A 25050-nucleotide genomic window follows, 5' to 3' on the forward strand; every position below is an offset into this window, starting at 1 on the left:
CCTTAGTTTCAATTACCCACAGTCAACAGCAATACAAAAATATTAAATGAAAAATTCCAGAAATAAACAATTCATATCTTTTGAACTGTGAGTCGTTCTGAGTGGTATAAAAAAATCTTGCTCCATCCTGCTCAGGGCACAAACCCTCCGTTCGTCCAATGTGTCCATCTGTCTACACTCTCCACCCAGTAGTGACTTAATAGCCATCTTGGTTGTCAGGTTGTCTGCCCCAGTATCGCAGTGCTTGTGTTCAAGTAACCCTTAATTTACTTAGTAATGGCCGCAAAGCACAAGTGTAGTGATGCTGGCAACTCACGTATGCCAAAGAGAAACCATAAAGTGCTTCCTTTAAGTGAAAAGATGAAAATTCTCGACTTCAGCAAAGAAAAAAAAATGGTATGCTGAGGCTGCTAAGATCTATAGTTAGGAACGAATCTTCTATCTGTGAAATTGTGAAGGGGAAAAAAGAAATTCGTGCTAGTTTTGCTGTCACACCTCAAACCACAAGTTACGACCACAATACTGGTAAGTGTTTAGTTAAGCTGGAAAAAGCGTACATACCTACATACAATTTATGTATGTACCTACATACAATTTATGTAGGTGGAATATGTGAACAGAAACGTGTTGCCACTGACAGTAGTTGGGTTCGGTACTATCCATAGTTTCAGGTATCCACTGGGGGATCTTGGAATGTATCCCCCCAGGATAAGGGCGGACCACTATACCACATTTATCCATTTATCCATCAATGGACATTTGAGTTGTTTCCACCTTTTAGGTACCTTCTGTGGATTTACAATTCTTTCAAAATAAAATGTTAAAAAGTACAATCAGAAATGAAATCTATGAATTGGCTCACTCTTTCACCTGCTGAGTATGTAAATTCGTGTTTGTTGTTGACCTGTTGACTTTTGTACAGTTCCCATCACAGAGACGATTTAAGCTTGGTAGGGCATACAGAACCTGATTTTTTCTTTTCTGCTTTTAAAGAAGCAACATGTATGATTGTTCAGAGGATAGTATGTGATGTTCAGTGAGCTTTAATTAACCTGGCCCATGACACTATGTACACGCTTAGATCGAGAAATAAGAAAGGAAATTCAGAGCCCTCTTGCACTGACAGGTGATTTCAGGAGAGACAATGACATTAACATTGAGCCAGCTCCTGACTGTACAAAATATGAAGCCATTCTTTTTTTTTTTTTGAGACCGAGTGTCGCTCTGTCGCCAGGCTGGAGTGCAATGGCACGATCTTGGCTCACTGCAACCTCTGCCTCCCAGGTTCAAATGGTTCTCCTGCCTCAGCCTCCCGAGTAGCTGGGACTACAGGCACGTGCCACTATGCCTGGCTAATTTTTGTATTTTTAGTAGAGACGGGGTTTCACCATGTTGGCCAGGATTTCTAATGCGACCAGGTAAAAGTAATTAGTAGGAGAAGGGGATGCTTGGCTTTGGAGGATTCATTTGCATTGCAAAGCATTTCCCATTGGTGGCTTGGCCAGGCATTTCTCTGTCCAGCTGTGTAATGGTCTCAAGACTGCAGAGCATATTCACGCACAGCATGGACACCACTTCATGTAGGGGCACTGGACTACCTAAAGTTGGAGGAAGGGACCCTGTGAGTAAGCATAACCTCCCCCTGGGAACTGCATGGCGGTGGGCCTGCAGGTGGGGAGGAGAGGGTGGGCGCTCACAGGGCAAGACAGAGGCTCAGCAAAAAGAATGTGTATTGTGGCTGAGGCCACTGTCACCTTTCCAAACTTGTTTCTGAAAGGCATCACATGAAGAGGGGATGGTGACAGGGATGACACAGTCCCAGCTCCAGAAACACCATCAGCTGAACACAGGGGTTTTTCATTTCTGTGTTTTTTTATAGAGGTTTAGGGCCTTAGTAAACCCCTAAGTAAACCTCTTTATGTGTATTTTTTTTCTGGGGATAAACCCCAAACCTTTCCTCAAATCTTTGAGGTCCATGGCCTCCCAATATGTAGAACCTTATGCTAATAACTGCTTCTGGGAGACCTCTCCTCAGGAACTGACTTGACCCACCTTCCTACCAATGTCGCCGTGGGCAGAAGGAAGTCCCTAAATGTGCTCGAGCCTGTCTGATCCAGCTCCTGTGGGAGTCCGTGTTCCTCTCTTCACCCTGTCCTTCCCTTGTTCTTCTCTTCCTTCCCTGTCCGTCTTTGGCTTTGCCGCCTCTCTTCCCTTCCCATTGTTTTTCCTCCCTCCTCCTAGGTTCTCACATCACTCTCCTGTTTGCCTCTCCTGCAAACATATTTGACATATTAATAATTACAGCAAGCACTAAAATTCCACTGTGCTTCATTAATCTGGAGGAAAATACTATGTCAGCTGGTAAGTGCTGTAGGGTACGCTCATATGTTTTTCCCGGGGTCCAGGATAGTGGAAATTTATCCGTTTCTATGAGTAACAAAACAGCAGGCCATATGGAAGGCCACAGTGAGCACGGGTGGTGGACGGACACAGGGAGGGTGGGAACGTGGATGGGCACTAGTCCTTGAAGGCATTAAGTCACCCATCACGGACCCTCGCAGACCCTGGGCTGTTCAAGAACTCTAGTCAGAGAGGTTGAGTTGTAAAATCCTATTAGGATTGCCAAGACCAGAACAGTGTGACTTTAATAAGGTTAAAGTTTGGCATTTTTATGGCTTTCATTATGATAAGGTTTTCAGTCACATGACAGGGAAAGAGCTAGAGAGGGTCCGTCCAAACGTAGCCGGTCAGACCTCAAGGTGTGGCCAGGCATGGCCTCCTGCCAGCTCCCCAGGGGTTCCTCATGCTGCAGCGCCGGCTTTCTAGTTGCAGTTTCTGCCCTGCACGTGGAGAAAGCCTGCTCCTATCGCTGGCCTCTGGGACTAATTGGGGAAATGAATTCAGGCAGCTATTTTCAGACAGAAAGAGCCCTTGGCTGACTTAGAAGCAAATGCCCCATTCTTTGGCCAAAGGTGTCACCCTGACCTTGGTCAGCAATTAGGCCACCAGCCACAATGAGAGCAGAAGAGATTGTTCCACTCCCAAAGAACTGAGGGGGTTCGATGCTTTGGTTAATACCCTCCAGCCTAGAATACATACTCTATTGTCCATCTGGATCTGTCCGTCCTTCAAACATCCGCTCCTCTGGGAGATCTTTCCTAATTTCATCCTCCCTTTCTGGCCGCAGGAAGAATTCACTGCTTCTCACACCCATGGAGCTTAGGCCATACTTCTCAAGCAGCAGCTCTTTCAGTGCCGTGAGTTCCTTGAGAAAGTGCCTTTAGCCCCACTAGACCTGTAGCTCTCCATTCACGATTCACCTGTGCCTTGTTTTTCTTTGAATACTCAGCCCATAGTACAGTGCCTAACACACAGTAGCTGCCCATAAATGTTGACTGAGAGAAAAATTTAGCTGGAGACACATCCCTTCCACTGGGAAGAGGGCTTAAATGTCATGTCCTCCATGCTTGGATCATCTTTGCCCATGAAGAACAGGAGAAAGTTTAATTTCTAAATAGGTTACTAGTTTCTCGAAGTTGGAATTTACATGGGTTCATGTATCTATCACATCTACCATCATGTGTCCACTAGTGTAAATTTCAAATGCATTAGTAGTCTCATCTATGTCTATTGTGCCATAATGTCGACTTATTTAGAAAATTCTTTATTCAAACTGGACAATTCAAACCAACACCATCAATTATATACCTACCCTGTGTCACAGCCAGCACTAGGCCATTCAGAAATACAGAATTAAGAAGTCCCTGTCCACGAGGAGCAGAGTCTGGTAGCCAAAGAGATATAGTCAAGTGTTAAGTGCATATGAGGTCATGGTTTGCATGCTGGCTGTGTAAAGATAAGGACGCAGCATGTTCCCTTGAGAAGTTTATGGTCCAGCTGAGGAGCTAAGCCATTCACTAATGAAAAACCCCAAATCGCCGCTGAGTATGTACCAGGTATACAGAGACCCCTTAGACCACAGCTCCCAGGATCACAGTGGGTAGCCCCTCTCTGGATCCACAGGTGTGTGAGAACCTCCAACGGGAGAAGGGCTTGGCCCTTCCTATTGCTTGGAGTCTGACGGACTCCAAAGGCCACTGTGCTTTGGTGCAGAACTGGAGTTTTTCTTATGGGCCTGAGACTGATCTGAACCATCAGTGCTGCTATGGAGTGGAACTGACTCTTCAGCTAGGCCCTGGGAGACCCCCCAGTCAGGGCTCCTTGGATGAGGGATGCCCAGGCCTGAGCTTGACCTCCCAAGGTTATTTTGGACCATAATGGGCCCTGCTTCCAGCACACCCTCGGCTCAGAACCAGGCCAGAACTGCACTGGATGCTACAGGAGGCAGCAGCATTGGTGGATGACCTTCAGAAGTAGGCAGTGCTGCTTAATGGGGAGGAATCGCCCGCACTTCACCTCCACAGCTCGTCTTGTAAGCTCTGCAACTGGAGACCAGGGACCAGTAGAACTCGGAGGACGGCAGCGTGACACTGGAACTGGCCTCCCACGCTGCTCTGACTTGCTTTCCCCGAGTACTCGAGATGTGAGAAGACAGCCAAAGTCACCAGCAAGGGGTTGGGGGCTGAAAATTGTCCCCTGTGCTTGACCAAGGGCCAAGGGACAAAGTAGCAGGGTCCAAGGAGGCGCCTCTCTCACATGGAGGGAGTCAGGCTCTGTAAGAATAAGCGTTCTCAGTTGGAGGCCCTCCCTGCCAGGGGGAGGGAGATATCCTTGGCAGTGCTGCTCCCGGCCACTACAGTTCTCTCAGCTGAGCCAAGAAGCAATTCTCCTTTGCCCCTGGCCACTCCTCACTCGTGAGTGGGGAGCGTGACTCACATCTGTGGGGAGGGCAGGCGCAGTTAGGTGAGCCTCATTCAAATGCCAGGCAGACGCAAATAGCACACTTTCCTATGAATAGCTTCCCCAGCTGTTCTGCGGGAGGCTGAGTGCGTCCTTATCCAAAGTACATTTGCCCTGTTCTTATTTATGAGCCTCACCGAGAACCATGGGCTGCCTACCTTTGGCCCCTCAAGGCCAGCTTTGTGTTCTTTGTTCCCTAAAGTCTCACCCAAGTGAAATATTAACTGGTGGTGGGACAAAAGGGCCTGGCGCCTCTGAAGGCAGGGCAGGTGAAGAAGGATGCCTGGAGGGGGTGTTGTTCCCTGACCTGGAATTTTCCATTCCCCTTGTGCTCGCATGACCAGGGCAGTGTTTTCTTCAAGTCACAAAATGAAGATGGCTGCCAGGGTGGCTGGTGCTAAAAAACCAAATAGTGGTGGCCATGGCTGTTTATGGCACCATCATCACTGATGATAATAATCTCAGTGGCACAGCGTGATGGAAGCTGTTAGGCCTGAGTGCCAGGAGGCCAGGGCCCTGGCCATGGTTCTGCCTCCACAGCAGCCTGGAGAACCTTGGGGAAGCCACTAGATGCCTTGGCCCTCTACTCTTCAGCTATAACACGGGGAGGCTGGGAGCACAGAGGTCCTTTCCTGCTCTGACAGTCTCTGCGTTTATGAACTGCATTGGTAGCTGGTCACAGTAGCTGTATTGTTTTATCTGTGAGGAGTTATTAGGGTGCACCCTCTACTACCTTTGTACCTTTCTTTTCCTTCTTTCCATCTGCCTCACTGTTTCTTGGCCTCATTCCCTTTATCTTACTTCCTTCATCTTTATCTTCAGGCCGAGGACTTCTAAGCTAGACTACACACTGATTGAGTGTCTTTTGAATCAAGAGGGCCCACCTCTGCCACTTGCTAGTTCTGCCACTTCCTAGCTATGTGACCTAAGCCAAATTATTTTGTTTCTCTGCATATCAATATCTATAGAAAGGGAATCGGGTTAGGGCTTTTGTAAATATCACACATAGTGCCTTGTATATGAAGGTTCCATGGATAGAAGGCATGACTTTTTTTTTTGTTTGTTTGTTTGTTTGTTTGTTTGTTTGTTTTTTTTTTTTTTTTTTTGAGACAGAGTCGCTCTGCCGCCCAGGCTGGAGTGCAGTGGCCGGATCTCAGCTCACTGCAAGCTCCGCCTCCTGGGTTCACGCCATTCTCCTGCCTCAGCCTCCCGAGTAGCTGGGACTACAGGCGCCCGCCATCGCGCCCGGCTAGTTTTCTGTATTTTTTAGTAGAGACGGGGTTTCACCGTGTTAGCCAGGATGGTCTCGATCTCCTGACCTCGTGATCCGCCCGTCTCGGCCTCCCAAAGTGCTGGGATTACAGGCTTGAGCCACCGCGCCCGGCCTGTTTGTTTGTTTTTTGAGACGGAGTCTCGCTCTGTCGCCCAGGCTGGATTGCAGTGGCCGGATCTCAGATCACTGCAAGCTCCGCCTCCCGGGTTTACGCCATTCTCTTGCCTCAACCTCTGGAGTAGCTGGGACTACAGGCGCCCACCACCTCGCCCGGCTAGTTTTTTGTATTTTTTGGTAGAGACAGGGTTTCACCGTGTTAGCCAGGATGGTCTTGATCTTGTGACCTCGTGATCCTCCCGTCTCGGCCTCCCAAAGTGCTGGGATTACAGGCTTGAGCCACCGCGCCTGGCCGGCGTGACATGTTTAACATGTGAAAGTTGGCATACATAAAGAACTCATCCTTCTTCCTGGAGACCTCCTTCTGTCTCTGTTTCTGTTACCAGGGATACTGTCCTCCAAATTACTGGGGTTTGGGCTTGATGTCAGCTTGCCTTTTTTGTCACCTTGTTCCCTGCAGTACGTGTCTCCAGAAGCCTTCCTTTGCATTCCTGTGAGATCTGACAGTTGTGGGCAGAAGGCCTGCAGGTCCAGGGCGGAGCAGGGGCCTTCACCGTCTGCTGAGGTGGGGGTACTGTCTTTGGGAATCGCTGGAAGTTTTACTTACACAGGGACTTTGCCTGGGAGTGGTGAAGGAATTGGTTTAAATCATTGTTGACTGAGCAGGATTTCCTGAAGGTGAATGTGGACCTCATTGACTGGGGTCAAACAGACCTGAGTACACTTTCTTGGACTTGCTGCTGACCTCCTTACTGTCCAGAGTCTACCTGGTGCATTCATGTTCCCTGCACACTGCAGGTTGTACATGAGGATGTCTTTAAGGGTGACACTGGCTTGAAAGTTAAGGGAGGCAGCCAGGTGCAGTGGCTCACGCCTGTAATCCCAGCACTTTGGGAGGCTGAGGCAAGCATATCCCTTGAGGCCAGGAGTTCTAGACCAGGCTGGCCAACATGGTAAAATCCCATTTCTATGGGTGTGGAAGACTGCACTTGTAATTCAAGCTACTTGGGAGGCTGAGGCATGAAAATCGCTTGAACCTGGGAAATGGAGGTTGCAGTGAGCTGAGATCACACCACTGCACTCCAGCCTGGATGACAGAGCAAGACTCGTCTCAAAAAAAAAAAAAAAAAAAAAAGAGAAGAAAAGAAAAAAGAAAGAAAGAAAAGTTAAGGGAGGCAGGTACTTCCAGAATAGCCCATATTACTCTTTGGGAAAATAATTTTTTAAATTGCTTCCTCTGGAAGATGTTGCTCTGTGGGCACATAGCTTAGTGGAATATAAGTTGGGTTTCAGTACCCACTGGCCCCCTTAGTGCAGAGCCTTTGTGCAAGGTACAACCTGCCCAATCTTAAGTGAGACCTTAACTCCTATTCCAGACCCTGGCACTCACTCATTAGATTCCAAGTTCCATGAGGACAGGGTCCATGGAACTCATTAGATTCCAAGTTCCATGAGGACAGGGTCCATGATGAACCTCACTTCATCAGTGAGGCCCCAGGGCCTAGCAAAGGGCCTGGCACAATGCAGATGCTCAAGAAATATTGCTGGATGTTGAATGTATGGATGAATGAATGAACAATGCCTTGTAGCTAGGAATGCCTGGTGTAACTGGTGCCAGAGAACTCTGAGGGCAATAAAGTGGGGCAGTTGACAGCATGTGCTTTGGAATCAGAAAAGACTGAGTTTGGATTTTGCCCTACCTCTTAATAGATGTATGATCTTAACTGAGTCTGACTTCCTTCATCTTTAAAATAGGGGTATAATACACCTAACCCATTAGTGTTATAATGAGGCTTCGATGAGATGATATGTGTAAAGCACATATATTAGTGTTTGGCCAAGGGTGAAGTTGTAAATGATGCTTCCTGGAAAGCACTAAGGATAGCATTTCCCTGGGGGCCTCTCCATCCGAACTGCTTTAGGGTTCCCATACCAAGTAGCCTTTCCAGTCATTCTCAGTGTGCATCTCAGATATGGAGTGAGGCGGCTTGTGGCTGCAGTGATTTGTTTGCTCTTGGCACCCATCCACACAAACTAACTGGGGCTCCAAAACCCATTAGGCACTCAAGCATTCAGTGCTTCATGTATTTCCCAGAAAATGCTTGATTTCTGTTGGTTAGATTACAAGTATCTCCCACGATTTACTGCTTCCCATTACTGTACCCTTAGTTGCTCTTTTTCTTGGTTTTGGAGACCTGCCACCATCATTTAGCTGATCTCATGCTATCAGCAAAGGCAAGGAAAACAATAGCTTCTCTACAGGACTTTGCCCTCCCACAGGCTCAGGGGCCACAGATCCTACATGCTGGGCTAGAAAATGCATGTCCCCAGCTTCTGAAGATGTTCAGTTGAGAAATATAATACAGGCACACACTCACTGTTGCTGCATCTGTGTTTTTGAAGCCCACAGCAGTAGTCCAGCTGAGAGCACATCAGGAGTCTATCCTTCAGCAGTGCTGCAAGTGGGAATTTCTGAAAGGCTCTGCTGAGGAGCTGAAGAAAAGTTGCTAAATCAATTCAGACTGGAGGGGGAGAAGTGGGAAAGAATTTTCCATCACTGGTTGCATACATCCTTGGGGACTTAAAGATGATCTTGACTTTTTTAAGCCTGAAAGTTCGCTATTTTAAAACATCAATACTGGCCCATGCTAATTCATCAAGAGATCAAGTGACTTTGCAGGGGTGGGCAGGTGAGGGGGAACTAGGGTGTGGTAGAGGGGAATGTTTATGGAATAATGAAAAGGACACAGGATGGGGGGCAGTGGGGGCTCAAAAATGTAGGTTTAATCTCTGTTTTGTCCATCAGTGGTTCTGTGATCAGTTGATGTGACTTATCAGCCAGGGCCTCTGTTCCTCTATCTGTCCTATGGGAGCAACACAGGGATGTGCAGAAATTATTTCAGGCCATAGATTTGAGTGCGTGTGCAGCACACAGAGGGTGGGAAGCTACTGCCCCTGCAGTTGGCCAGTGCAGGCAGTATTGGTTCTATAGCCTCTGCGGGGCCCAGGGGATGCTTCTGAAGAAGGGAAACAGAAAAGAGAGCTGTAGAAGATTCAGAGCCTTATTCCAGGCAGGTGCTCTCCTCTTGATGATTCAGCCAGGGAGCTTGTCCTTCCTGCCCCGATGACAGGATTTCATGGCAGGCATTAAAAACTTCTTCCATTATAAAGCAAGTCAGTTGTGGGTAGAAGGGAAGGGAGGAGGGAGACAGAGCAGGCTCTGGAGAACATGCAGCCCTAGTGTTGATGTTGGGTGAGATGGCATTGAAGCACAGGGATGGGGAGGTATAGAATGCTCAGACTGCTAGAGGAAGAGGAGAAGGCAAAACGGGAAAGGGAGGTGAATCAGGCAAGCAGAGTGAGCCCTAAGGATACACAGCTGAGCCCTGGTGGTAGCTGACATCCAGCTCCCGCAGAGAGAGTCTGAGTTTCCCCTGTAATCTGTGTACTAGGAAGGCAGAGCTCACAGGGTGGGAGCTGTGGGGGCAGGCTGAAAAAATTGATCAATCAAAATAATTTATATTTTAATAAATAAAAATTAATGCAATAAATCATGATGCACTAAAAAAGTTAAATAAAGACAGAATGTGATCCTGCAACTTGTATGACCTGGTCTCACTCATCTCACCCTAGTCTGAGCCCTGTTGGCTTTTACCTCAGCAACTGAGCAGCTTTTTGATGAAAACTTTCCTATTCAAGTCATATTTCTCAGAGACCCTACCCATGGTGTCTTAGTCCATTTTGTGTCGCTAGAACAGAATAGCACAGAGTGGGTAATTTATTTAAAAAAAAAAAAAAAGAAATTTATTTCTCACAATTTTGGAGGCTGGAAAGTCCACTATCAAGGTGCTGGCATCTTGTGAGGGCCTTCTTGCTGTGTCATCTCATGGCAGACAGTGGAAGAGCAAGAGGGTGTGAGAGAGGGAGAGGAAAGGGGCAGAACTCATCCTTTAATGAGGAACCTACTCCTGCAATAACTCATCCACTCCCCCAATAACAGCATTAGTCCAGAGCCCTAATGACCTAATCACCTCTCAAAGGTTCTACATCTCAACACTGTTGCATTGGAGATTAAATTTCCAACACATGAATTTTGGAGGACACATTCAAACCATAGCATGTAGTAACTTCAAAATGATTTACTCTTTACTGGGGTAATACCATTAGTGACTCCAAGTAATCCTCTGATATTTTCTCATTAAAGAAATTAAGTATACATAACATTTACACCCATTTTATCCCTGTTGGGGACAGTCCACGGCTCCCAGGAATATTCATGCTGGGTAGAAAAGGTGCACTTTAAATATTGGAAAGAGGATGCTACATGATTTGATACATTGAAATATTGACTTGCACTTAATTGTTTGCAAATGGTTTTATTTGTATATGTTCAGTTTCCTGCCTCCTCATCAACCAGATATTAAAGGTTAGGGGCATTCATTCATTTGTGCATTCAGGAAACATTTATTAAGCCTCTAGTATGTGCCAAGCATTTGCTTGGTGCAGGGAATACAGAGGTAAATGACACAGGCCCTGATCTAGAAGTGCTCAAAGACTGATGGGGGAGATACTTGAAGGACAGCGAGGGTGATGAGGATGATGTTCAAGGATTTTCACAGGATGTCGCAGTGCACAGGGGTTGAATATGTAACAATACAGAGAGGGTTCCCTAGCCTGTAGGGATGTGTGGGCACTAGAACTTAGCTAAGGGAGGAGAAGAAGGAAATATTTCAGGCAAAGGCAACTAAATGTGTAGGGCAATGACTTCCTAGTACGCTCAGGGTGCCAAGGGATAAAGCGGCCAGCAACTAAATGTGTAGGGCAATGACTTCCTAGTACGCTCAGGGTGCCAAGGGATAAAGCGGCCAGGAGCCATGCCATCAGCACACCCCCTACAGGCCACTCCCAATAAATCTACATCCATTTAAAAATATTAGGCCTAATATGCTGGCTGACTGGATGCCCTTTGTGAGTGTATGTGCAGCACCCTGCCTTTCCCGCCCACAGCATTTATCACACTGCCTGTGGCTGCCAGCATCCTTGTTAGTGTCTCCCATTGGGCTGATAGCTCATGATGTAGGGATGGTTCTATCTTGCCCGCTATTGTAATACCAGTGCGCAGCACAGTGTGTAGTTCCAGTAAGTGCTCAATAAAACATGTGTTCAATGAATGAATGAATGAGTAAATAAATAAATAAATGGAGGTAAAAGCACCAAGTTCAAGGACTCCCAAGTCACTTAGCGCCTAGATTCATTTACATTCCTTTTATGTTCTTTTAATATTATCTAATGTGTAGACTCTGGATGTAGCCAGTGTCCAATACACAATTTTAATGAATTATGATCCATTAACTGGGAACACTGGACGCATGGGCTAGGCCTTACCTAAGATCTGGGAGACCTCTCATCTTTCCTCTCCTGCCAACAGGGTCCATATGACAATCATTACTTGTGGGATGGACCTACAAGGTTAATAATTATATTTTTCTCAACATGACAAACTGCCATTGTCTTTATGTTTAGCTTTCAAAATAAAACTTCGAGGAATTAAGAACAATATTATACAATCATAAATAACATCAATGCAATAATTAAAGGGTAGTTTAAAAATTCTCTACTTCAATATTTTCTACCCTTTCCAAGCAGCTAAGTAATAGATATTTTAATGAGGCAAATGTATTACTTATTAGTTTGTAACATTCAGACTATAGGGTTGACAATACCACAGCCTAGAGAAGTGCAACCTTAAGGCAGAGATGATGAAAGAATCCGTAATTGTTAAATCCTAGGACTTCCATTTACTTTTTATAAATCCTTGGCAAGTTACTTATTCTCTCTGAGCATTTCTTCATTTGTAAAATGGAAACAGTAATACCTGGCCAATTTACCTTAACCAAAGCTACTGCGGAGATCAGATGACACAATGAAAGTCAACATATTTTACGAACCACAAAGCGCTATACTAGTATGAAGAATTATTATTAGTTATTTGCTGGATCATATTCTTACAAAAAAGAAATGTGAATAGTAATCATACAAGATTCAAAATTGCTAGATTTCTAGGGACATGGCGTGGTAGATAAAGTGCCCTTCTGCAACCCTTCTTCTTCCACCAACCCAGACCTAAAGACTAAAGAGTTGGGTAAATTGATAGTCTTCTAGAAACTTTGTTTAGTAAACCAAGTACACCAAGACAATATAGCTATTTGACTGAAGACTTGGAAACACTCAAAACTCTGTCAAGGTAATTTTGCTATAATCTTAAGCAAACAGGCCTGAATGTGATTGCCCATTAGAAAGCGGGAACCAACGTCTTCTGTTTTACTTTCCCAAGTCAACTGGGAGGTGGCAATGTGCCTCAAGTGTGTTCTACAGGGAACTCACACCAAAATTACCTGTATACTGGGGAGAGGGACGTTGTATATTGGGGAGAGGGGAAGGAGGGCGTTGTTAAGATGCACATTCCTGGGCCCCACACCCCAGAACTATGAATGAGAATCACTGGTGATGAGGGCTAGAAGTCTGAACTTTCAATACATGCCCCACGTTTCACAACAACTACTTTTTAGAGTCTGTCTGATGACGATTCACCTGGGGGCATCTCTTCATCTTAAGGCTAAAACAACTTTGGAAAGATTTCAGAGAGGAAATAAATAATTTAGGGAAAAAGGACTTCATCATAAAAAAATTAAATATGTACAGGATTGACTGTATGAAGTCATGATTATGGTTTATAAATATTTGAAAGGTTCAAATTCAAATGATAGAATCTAAATGTTTTATTCAGGTACCAGATGGCATAAGTAGGAATAATGATGAAATGACATAAGCAAAGAGAACTGGTGCCAGATATCAAGGAAAACATCTCACAGTGTAAAAAAAAAAGTTATAGAATCATTTCAAATGGTCAAGTTAACCAAAATATTAGTCCATGTAGTGGAAAAAACCAGCTGGGCAGCAGTTGAAAAAACAACCAATTGAGTGGTTAAATTCTCTCTCTCTCTCTTTTTAAAACTATTGTTTTGATGTCTGAAGCTTTCTGATCCTCAGTCATATAAATCTAATTTTTACGTAATAAGTAAATACGTAACTCATGAAAAATGTTTTGGGTAGGAAGTGCCTGCTAGTCCTAGCTAAGACCTAGGTTTAGGAGAAGCAGAAAGTAAGCATAAAACTGCCTGGAGCGCCATTACTTCCCCTTCTGGGAAGAGTGTGACATTCACTGAGAACTATGTGCCACGCTCTGTCTCATTTAATTTGCCCAGCCTTGTCAAGTAGATGTCATTTCCATTTCACGGATGAGGAAAGTCAGGCTTAAAGAGTACAAGTTAGTAGGAAATGAAAAACCTGAAATTTGAACCCTCATCCGTATAATACCAAAATCCCTGCTTTTTCTCCTCAAGCAAGTACTGGGTACAAAGCACTGTAGTCACCACTGGTATCTTCTTTCTGTATCTAAAGATTGCCAAGGTGAGCTAACAAGTAATGACTCATACACATGATCAAACTCTCTCCAGAGTGGGAAGCTCTGTGAGAAACTACTGTGTTTTTCTCAGTATCCTGCTATTGTCTACAAAAACTTGATATTTTTGAATGCTAGCAGGAAAGAGTTAATGGGGTGGCCTATGGAAGGGAATCCACTTTGGGCAGTCTTCCGGGCTGAAAGGAGGTCACAGACCCAGGAGCATAATAATGGAAATATGTCCCTCCCCATTACCACTCCTCCCTCCTTTTCTCTTCACCATCATCTTCCTCTTCCTCCTCCACTAACAATCTTATCCCCATCATCTCAACACCACCTCTATCATCACAACCACTGTCCATTGTCACCGTCATCACCATTATCATCAGCACTATCATTACCGTCATCAGCATCACCACCATCACTGCCACTATCTTACCATCATGACTGCTACCACTAGTACCACCATCACCATCATTGATTTATGGAGAAAAATTGAGTTTTCTGTATTTGATATTGTTCATGAATACTACTCACCACCACTCCCATCCCAAAGAACCCCAATAATACTCTGTGCTAGATAGTTTTTATAACACCAGCCACACTTTGTGGAGCATGAACTAGACCAATTATACCAACATAAAAACGAAACTGAACCGTAATTCCTCACCACAGTCTTAACAAAAAACAACCATGTACCAAATTATTAAGACTTCAAAACTCCTTTAAAAAGAAAGCAGATAATAAACAGATATAAAGGAAGCTCAGCTTTCTTCATACACCCCTGGGGCAGCCCCTGAAGCAACAGAGTCATTAGGTTGAAAGAAAGAAGCATCTGATAAACCCCAGACATCCTGGTGCCGATTTGTGTCTCTCCCTTTCTGGCCTGTGCAGAGCTCAGAGACAGCGTCTAAGAGGGCGGCTCAGAAGGTGCCTCAAACACAAACACATGACGAATATAGTTCTGCAGTGAAGACTTTAGCTCCACGGGGAAAGCTGAGACTCAGGAACCTGCTGGCATAAACAAGGGGAAAGGCTTGGTAGCAAATCAGAAGACTTGGTTTTGGAAGCTGAAAACTTACTTCGGCAACAAGAGTCCTCCACGGCTCCCTAATTGTGCTCTTGCTGGTGAGGCCTGAGAAGCCCTCTTGGGGCCTCTGGGGCTTGTAACCAGCCCTGCTTAGGTAAGTACACTGTGCAAATAAGCCCTCTGGGGCTTACAGACGTGTAAACAGCTCTCCAGCTGACCTTCAGATACAAACTCGGGATTTAAAACACTAATTTCAGACCCATGAGTCCAGAGAGGGTCAGGGCTGGAGGAATGGGGGCCCCCAGAGAAGGGGTCACAAAATAATTCGTCAGTGAGCTGAAGGGCAAGCCATATGAAAGAGGGGAGGCAAATGAGCCAACGGGTGTGAAACCAGCTCCCACAGGACCTGGAAAGAAATGGATAATCAATACAAGGGCAGTGATTGCTCCAGGAAGCACAAGTGTTGCTGACAAAGTTAAAGGAGAGCAAAAGGGAAAGGGATGATTGGAGAGGGAGGGAGAGGGAAGGAACGAACAGGCAAGCTTCAGAAGGGAGCCATGTAAGTTAAGTATTTTCCAAGAAACTTGTTGTTATAAGGGGCAAGGGGTAAAATTTCTTTGTTGCCTGCCCTGTCCAAAATCACAACGCAAAATGAAGTAGCGTTGCACAACATCATCGATGTTAACACTGCTGAACTGTACATTTAGAAATGGTGAAGATGGTAAATTTCATGTTATGTGTATTTTATCACAATAAAAAGTAGGAAAAAAAAAACTAGGATTAGGTGACAATCCCAAAGTCCTGGGATATTCTTATCAATAAAAGAAATGGAAGGTAAAGTCTTACTGAGAGCATGCATACTGAAAGCACTTGGCCATGTCTCCCCATTTCGACATTTCAGACATATCCAAGGCATCAGGGAGGAAAGCGTTTTCAGTATGGATTGGCAAAATCTCTCTTCTGTCTGGATTGTTTTGGCTTTATGTCTTGACCTACCCTTCCAGGCATGGTTGGCATGGACACTGACTCCTGCGTCTTCCCCAAGAGTTCCCCATGCCTTAAACACTGCAAGAAATGACGCTGAGTCATGTTCTCCTCACAACGCGGTTTCCTTCAAAGGAGGAATTCTTCCTTCCTGGATGATGCCCCAACTAAGAGCCTTTGTATTGCTATAAAAAGAGGCATTGACTTTTCAGGGTTGTCCTTCCTCCGAAAGCTCTCTTTTTCCAGCATGGCAGCCTCCCTGCCCACCATTTTATTTCCTATTCTAACCAGTGAAGCCCACAGGGGAAAGAGCAGCAGACTTTTGGGGTTCAGTTTAAACAAATGAGGTGGCGCAGTGAGGACGACTGGGACAAGATAAAAGCTTCTAGATAATCTGTAGTTACCATCTAACTTCCTGCCAGTTTTCTAAAAGGATTATGTATTTTTATTTTAAAATTTTACAATTGTCTGTTATTTTATGCAAAATAGGCACATCAGCCAGGTAGACAATAAAGTGAGTTTCTAAAATGCAAAATCCATTTCTCCACTGACTTCATCATGAGACGGCAGATGTGTTCCTACAGGAAAAAAAAAATCCCCCGATTATTGGAGATAAAAATTTATCACAAGAAGAGATTAAGTTGAGGTCAGTTCTGTGGCAAACATAGTAATCTGTTATTCTAGCAAGATTCTTACCTGCCTGGAGTCAAATGGTGAGGAATAGGGTGATGTGGTTAAAGGGTCACAGGATTTGGAGTTAAGCAGGTTTGGATCCTAGCTCTGCCTCTAACGGGTATAATGTTAGGTCAGCTAAACTCTGAGCTTCAGTTTCTATTCCCATGAAAAGATAATAGTCATACCTATTTTTGTAGGATCCTCAATGAGGCTTAAATGAGACAATGTTGCTGGCACAGTGGCTCACACCTGTAATTCCAGCACTTTGGAAGGCCGAGGCAGGCAGATTGCTTGAGCCCAAGAGTTCAAGACCAGCTTGGGCAACGTGGCGAAACCCCGTCTCCACAAAAAATACAAAAAATTAGTCAGGCATGGTGGCATGCACCTGTAGTCCCAGCTACTCAGGAGGCTGAGGTGGGAGGATCTGTTGAGTTGGGGAGGTTGAGGTTGCAGTGAGCCATGATCATGACGACACTACACTCCAGCCTGGGCAGCAAAGTGAGACTCTATCTAAAAAAAAAAAAAAAAAAAAAAGACAATGTGGCAAAGTGCTTGATATATATGATAGGTGCTCATAAATGATGGCCACTCTTAACAGCTCTCTTTCTTTTAGAAATAAGAACCACTTATATTAAGGGCTTATTGTTTGCCACTCGCTGGCTATAGGCCCTCTACATACCAATAGTGACTACTATTTCCTGCATACAGGAAATGTGACAGACATTTATGTAATTTATGACTTCACTGATAATCCTTACAGCAGCAGCTCTGCACAGTATCATTCTCCCCTGTACAAATGAAGAGATGGAAGCTCGAATTCTCACATAACACCCTTGCAGCACTTGAGCCACTCCAGGATTCTCTTCTGCTGGTCACCCAGCTATTCTCCAGGTCACTTACAATCTTGGATTTAGGGTTGGCAGATTTAGCAAATAAAAATACAGTATGCCTGGTTAAATTTGAATTTCGGATAAACAGATAAAATTTTAGCATAAGTATGTCCCAAGCAATATTTGGGACATACATTCAAAAGACAATTCACTGTCCTATATTTCATCTGGTAATCCTACTTGAATTCCATTTGCAGCATTCTCCCTGTTCCATTACAAATGATCACACTTGGAAACATTGGATGGTTCTATCCCATTTCCTGACAAATGGTGCTTCGCCTGCATTCTGTGCTCCCTGCACATTCTCTAAATCAGGGGCATCAAGTATTCACCAGGGTGTGTTTGAAATAGCCATATGTGCATTTTCATTAAAAATGAGAATCTATGCATTTATTTCTGCTTAGATCTGTAAATATTTTATTTGCTGCTGCTACTCAGTTAAAACCCCCAGTTTCATCATGTTCTGACTGGCAAGTGTTTGAGGCGTCTGATTTTAAAACAGCTCTAATTCTCTTTTAATTAGATATTTAATTTAACTGGCTGCTGATCAATAGTTTCAGGATATTTGTTTTCAGCTTCATGGGAATGGCAAAGGACCATTTGTGCATAAAATAGCCCACTAGTTATCTTTGTTTTCAGCCACGCCTTTGCTCTTACTGTTCTTTGTTAATGTCACAACTGTTGGCTCCCCAGCAAGTTAAATATCAGCCCTGGTAGAAGCTGATCTGATGAGTCCCCTTCTATATTGAAAATGCTGGTAGAAACACTGAAGTCAGGAAAACGGAGGAGTAAAGGAGGGCAGGGCATTGAGGAAAGGAGGCCAAGTGTAGAGCGATCATACTTGAACCTGCCAATCGTGAAGCAGGAACCTGTGCTGCCTTGGGAATAGAGAGGCTGGGGAAGAGTCTTGAGCCAGCTCTTTGGCTGTGGACAGGGAGGGGTCATGGGGAGTCTTAGCCCAGCTCACTCCAACATGAGACCCTCATGAGCCCAGATGCTCCCATTTACTTTCTTCCCTGAATAAAAAAGAAAGGGATTTCTATATCCAAGGCCCTACCAAGCTGTGTTCTTAGGTAGAGCAAATCCATTGCATTCACGAAGCTTTCATCCCCAGACCTGGGGAAATTCTTAAAATGGTAAAGACATCTATAGTATATCATTTCGGTCAGGTCTCGTCTTCTCTTTACGCGTTTTCATACCTCAAGCTCCCACCCTTTCAGATTTCACACAGTTTTCCAGACAAATATCTGTAGAAATTCACAAACCGCTTATTCTGAGGTTTTGCACAGAGCTTATGGTAGACGTGATTGTGGTACAGATCTGGGTCACTGCCAATCCCATGTTCCACTCTTCTTCAATTTGTTTAAGACTCCTATTTTGAAGAATGAATGATCAGTTTTGTATATGTCTTTGCTTCCATCATCAGCACCAGCAGTTATCATTCTTGTGGCATCCATTTTCCATAAAGAAACATGAGTGTTTGTCATTCACAAGTTTCTATATGAAAAGCAGCAGGCCCGGCGCCGTGGCTCAAGCCTATAATCCCAGCACTTTGGGAGGCCGAGACAGGTGGATCACGAGGTCAGGAGATTGAGACCATCCTGGCTAACATGGTGAAACCCCGTCTCTACTAAAAAATACAAAAAAAACTAGCCGGGCGAGGTGGCGGGCGCCTGTAGTCCCAGCTACTCGGGAGGCTGAGGCAGGAGAATGGCGTGAACCCGGGAGGCGGAGCTTGCAGTGAGCTGAGATCCGGCCACTGCACTCCAGCCTGGGTGACAGAGCGAGACTCCGTCTCAAAAAAAAAAAAAAAAAAAGAAAAAAAAGAAAAGAAAAGCAGCAAACAGAGGGTAATGAAGCTGTGATGTGATGCAGGCACGTCGCAGCTGGCTCGGCCCATTCACTGACGACAAGATCAGTGCTCAGAAACCAGATTCTGAATCCGACACATGACTCAGATTTATGCCTCTGGAAAATTAGGAATCATAATGAGTTATAGGTCTTTAGACAAACGAACTAATATTAAATGCAGGAGTGCCAAAGATCATGTATGTGGAATTACTTTGTATCATCCTATATCCCTGACTTGACTAGAACCGGCCATTTACCAAAGAAGCTTGTTCCCAGTCATTTTTCCACAGTGAAAAGGTAGGCGAGTTGAGGCTGTGGTAAAATAGTAATGCTAATCCTACTACCATTGCCCAGTACCTGTTATATACCAAGTGCTTTACATTAGATTTTGCCTCGTGGTTAGGGCTGAGCATCCCGGGTTTGAATCCTGGCTCTGCCACTCCCTAGCTGAATGACCTCAGAAAATTTAGTTCATCTCTCTATGACTCAGTGTCCCCATCTATACAATAAGGACATGAATCGTGTCTACCTCACAGGGTCATCACCAGGATTAAAGGAGCTAGTATTTGTGAAGTGCGTAAGTCAGAGCCTGGTATGTAGTAAGCACTAAGTGCCTGGATTTCATATATATATATATATATATATCTTACACATATAATACATATACATACACACACATATATATATTCAAATATACACACATACTTATATATATAATACATATATACACACACACATATATACATTCAAATATACACACATACTTATATATATAATACACATACATACACACACATATATACATTCAAATATACACACATACTTATATATATAATACATATATACACACACACATATATACATTCAAATATACACACATACTTATATATATAATACATATACATACACACACATACATACATTCAAATATACACATATACTTATATATATAATACATATACATACACACACATATATACATTCAAATATACACACATACTTATATATATAATACATATACATACACACACATATATACATTCAAATATACACACATACTTATATATAATACATATACATACACACACATATATACATTCAAATATACACACATACTTATATATATAATACATATACATACACACACATATATACATTCAAATATACACACATACTTATATATATAATACATATACATACACACACATATATACATTCAAATATACACACATACTTATATATATAATACATATACATACACACACATACATTCAAATATACACACATACTTATATATATAATACATATACATACACACACATATATACGTTCAAATATACACACACTTATATTTATATTTATTTATATTTCTATGTATGTATATTTGAAGTATATATTTGTGTGTATAGTCACATACGTGTGTGTGTGTGTACATGTGTGTGTGAAAGTTTATGTGTTTGGTTTCTGGTTCACAGCCAGTTCAGCTGTCAAGGGTGAGACTCTGGGTGGGTTGCCTATAGAGAAAAGGCAGGAGAGACTTAACAGGACACCTCTCTTGCAGGGGCTCTTATCAACTCTGCATTACTTTCTGCACTTTCCCCAAGCAGATGGTAGTCACAGGGACCCACAAGTCAAGTTAGATCTTTAGTAGAGTAAGTGATCTTTAGCAACTATATTAGCCTTGGCTAAAGTTTATTTATTCATTGAGGGCAATCAGCAGAACGTGGGCCAGGGCAGTCACCCAGAGGTTCATAGGTCAGATTCCCCGGGTCTGTTTGAGGCTAGATGTCTCTGAGTCTCTGAAATGCAACCATTTCTAATGTGGAACAGAGAAAGACACAGGCAGGGTGGGAAGGTGAATGCTGAGGAACTAGGAGGCCAAAGGGAGCCCCTTGCCCTGAGAGCAGTCTGGCAGGTGTAATGACAGAGGCAGGGAGCCACTGCCATCACTGACGCCCAGGTGTTTTACTGCAGAGATGATTCCAGATTGGCCCCTGATCTTAGAGCCTCTAGGTCTGAAGGTCCAGGACTCTGCTCTGTGTAGAGGAAGCCCATCTCTCCAGGCTTGGCTTCTGCAAGGGCCAGTGCTCTCCCTCCACCTCGCTAGCGTTCAACATCTCCGTGCATGGGTGGCTTCTCAAAAAGACCTGGAGGGCAGGCTCTTTCTGCCTCTTCTAGGTGGGAGTTGCACTGTAGGAGTGGAGATGCTGTCCTTCTCTGCTAGAGAATAAAGCAAGGAGTTTTGTGGGTGGAGCTAAGATCATTTAAGAAGCCCCAAAGGCTAGAATTTGGGGATTTTCCAAGTCAAAGGAGCCAGATGCAGATAAAGCATCCTGGGTACAGAAGCAAGAACCTGAGAACCGGGAGAGAAAAGCAAACACCAAGTGGGTTGAGAGTCAAAAGAGGGTTTGCTCTTCTAGACTGGGATGGCTCTCAGGTGGGGCAGCTGAGCTCTCCATGAAGAGCTTAAGGACACAGAAAGCCAGCAATCAATCTCCTGAGATCAACACATCAGCTCCCATGCTTCACTCTTCTATCCATATGGCCAAGCCATTGAAAGGAAATGATGTATCTGAACTTTAGATCCCAACTGTAGCTACCAGAACCCTCAAGACAGGTCTGGATCCCCCAAAGTCACAATAGTGCCTGAAGGAATGAGGATTTTTTTTTTCACTGACTTCTCCAGGCTACTTCAAATGAGGTCATACCTTACAGTTAACCCTACTTCCCTCGAGTTTCTCCTTACTGTTAGGCCCTGTCCCGGGGCCCTCATCTGTCCTTGTTTCCTTCACTTTTGTCTTATGATGCCTTTGTAGACTCACCCTCTTTTTTGATAAATCACACACTTATTTTAAACTCATTGTTGCATTAATCCTTAAAGCAAGTGTACTTTTAAATGAGCCTTGGCATAAATCTTTTTTAAAAAATCTATTTTTTAAATTTTTATTTTTTGTGACCGGGTGTGGTTGTTCATGCCTGTAATCCCACCACTTTGGGAGGCCAAGCAGGGTGGATCATTTGAGGTCAGGAGTTCAGGACCAGCCTGGCCAATATGGTGAAACTCCGTCTCTAGTAAAAAATACAAAAATTAGCCAGGCATGGTGATGCATGCCTGTGGTCCCAGCTACTCAGGAGCCTAAGGCAGGAGAATTGCTTGAACCCAGGAGGCAGAGGTTGCAGTGAGCCGAGATCATGCAACTGCACTGCAGTCTGGGCGACAGAGTGAGACTCCATCTCCAAAAAAAAAAAAAAAAAGATTATTTTTTAATGATATAAATATACATAACGTAAAATTTACCACTTTAACAATTTTAAGTGGCATTAAGTACATTCATATTGTTGGGCAACCATCAGCATCATCTATTTTCATAACTTTTTCATCTTCCCAATCCAAAACTCTGTACCTATTAAAAAAACTCCCCATTTTCTCCTCTCCCAGCCCCAACAACCGCCATTCTGCTTCTGTCTCTTTGAATTTTACTATATAGGTTTTATCTTTTTGTGTCTGGCTTATTTCACTCCAGTTTCATCTATGTTGTAACATGTATCAGGATTTCCTTCCTTTTTAGGGCTGAATAATACGCCATTGTGTGTATAGACCATATTTTGTTTATCCATTCCTCTGTTGATGGACACAGGTTGCTTTCACCTTTTGGCTGTTGTGAATAATGCTGCTATGAACGTGGGTGTACAGATAAGGAGTGGGAGATTTAAAAGCACCCTCTTCTTCCTAGGCTGTCGCCACAGTCACATTTGGTAGAGGCTCTACCATTGTTAGGCCATGTTCCAGATGTGGGGATGGTTTCTTCAAATCCTTTCCTGCCCAGGACAAGCTGAAGTCCTCCCTAATTGTTTCTCCTTAAGCTTTTAGCAAATCTACCCAAGCAACCCTGAAATGAATCTGGAGTCAGGAGGAGTAGGAGCAGCCAGAGGTGAGGGCCCATTGGCTTTTCTTTCGAGCTGCAGACAGATTACAAATGTGCAAGTGCAGGGAGAGCCGGCTGGCTGCTAAGCTAAGAAGGGCAGAGAAGAACAAAGCCCCTGACCACCTGGAACAATTAAAAAGAAATGAGTGTGTGGAGTGGGGGAGGGGGGAGGGATAGCATTAGGAGAAATACCTAATGTCAATGATGAGTTAATGGGTGCAGCACACCAACACGGCACATGTATACATATGTAACAAACCTGCACTTTGTGCACGTGTACTCTAGAACTTAAAGTAAAAAAAAAAAAAGAAAGAAATGAGTGTGACCCTAATCATTTAAAAACAATAGTAGTGACCTGGAAATAATAGAATCAGTGACAAAATGTGGACATAAAATTTGTCCTCCAAGTTTTCCAAGTGGAGAGGCAAATTTTGAAATGTACTTGCTCTCAGTTTCTGATGGGTCTATTTCACATGCCTCTGCGCTGGAGTGGGAAGTTGTTGCTCCCAACTGTACCCTGTGGTCTAAAAGCTTTAAAAAGAGCCTTACGTTGCTGCAAACTATGGAGGGACCTGCTGCAGATGCCCAGGGTTGCCTGCACTGCCTCGCGCTACAGCCTCTTTGGTCATGGAATGGTTCTTCATTGTCTCAGGAGCATTTGGGGTGACCTCTGCGGGCTGTCCTGTTGTCAAGCTATTCCTGAGAAGCGGTGAGGTTTCCTTCCTAACAGAGGGTTGGGATTCCACTGGCCCTGCCCCAGCTGCACCCCAAATGCCGTCAGCTCAAGCGTGCCAGTGCGCTGACAGAGCTGGCAGGTGACATGCAGCTGTGAAGCATTTGTTGTAGGAACAGAGTCACAGATGGCAACATAGCCCATCCTGCTGCATTGTTCTCTTTACACCATTTTCACAAGGGAGGGGTAGGGTGGGGAGGGGGGCATATTTATAGTTTGTGCTATAAACAAGCTAAGTCCTGGGCAGCTGCTGTCCCTCAGCTAGTTTGACTTTACAGTTTTGAATGTGAACACACACTGAGAGGGTGGACAGGATCTCTCCCTGAAGAGCTGAGGCCCTTTTCTTCTGGGCTTGGGGTCTGGAGGCCCCAGTGGGCATGAGGCACATTGAGCACAGCTACCTGCCTTCCCAGTCCTCCTCTGTTACATCCGATCTTTCAAATTATTAATCTTATAATAATTGTCTTTCAGATCATTATTAATGTTACATTGTTACTAATCATCTCCCAACTCAGAGATAGATCCTCAAAGCTTGTTGACTCCAGGCAGCCTTGGATGGCAGTAGTTTAGCAATGTCCCTGTAATATAGGTGTCTCCACCTCAGGGCCCTTCCCAACCTGCCACTGTGTGATTCTGTGATTCTCCCTCTTCTCAGAGTGCTCCCTAGATACTGGCCACTCTGGAGGTGGTTGTGGGCCACACTTTATGGGCAGTGCATGAAGCAGCAGCAGGTGGCGGGAGAGGCTGGTATGATATTAAGAGAGGCCTCAGCTACAACTCCCGTGGAAGGGAATTTGGCAATATCTAACAAAGTTACATATGTATGGACCCTTTGGAAATCCCACAGCTAGTAATCCATCCAAAAGATTTGTTGGCACAAATATTAAAAAGATGACACTCCAGGTCATTCATTAGATTATTGTTTAGCAGTAAAAGATTAGAAAGTAATCAAGTGTTCATCAAAAGGGAAATGTTTGAATAAACAATGGTATATCCACATAATGAAATATTATGCAGCTGTAAAAAGAAATGAGGAATAATTATATGTACTGCTATGCAGCTATCTAGAGGCTATGTTAACTCAAGTTGGAAAACAAGTACAGTATTTTATTTTTATTTAAGAAAAGGGGGATGTAAATACATATATTTGTTTTTGATGAAAGCATGAATCATAAAATTTAAGGATTACTTAAGGGAGTGAACAGGGTAGAGGCAAACTGAATGTGAAAGTGATAGTCTAAGCTTCAGG

At 44.0% G+C, this 25050-nt stretch overlaps 1 long non-coding RNA gene across 1 annotated transcript in view; it reads left to right on the forward strand.

Moving 5' to 3' along the window:
- Positions 1-1575: 1575 nt before the first annotated feature.
- LOC107000398 (uncharacterized) overlaps positions 1576-25050 on the forward strand; it is a 56731-nt gene continuing 33256 nt past the window's right edge. Inside the window, exons 1-2 of the long non-coding RNA XR_001447502.3 lie at positions 1576-1621; positions 2242-2361. This is a non-coding gene — a long non-coding RNA (uncharacterized LOC107000398). The remainder of the gene's footprint in view (positions 1622-2241; positions 2362-25050) is intronic.

This window comes from Macaca mulatta, chromosome 1, assembly GCF_049350105.2.
Source record: "Macaca mulatta isolate MMU2019108-1 chromosome 1, T2T-MMU8v2.0, whole genome shotgun sequence".
In the NCBI taxonomy this organism is placed as follows: domain Eukaryota; kingdom Metazoa; phylum Chordata; class Mammalia; order Primates; family Cercopithecidae; genus Macaca; species Macaca mulatta.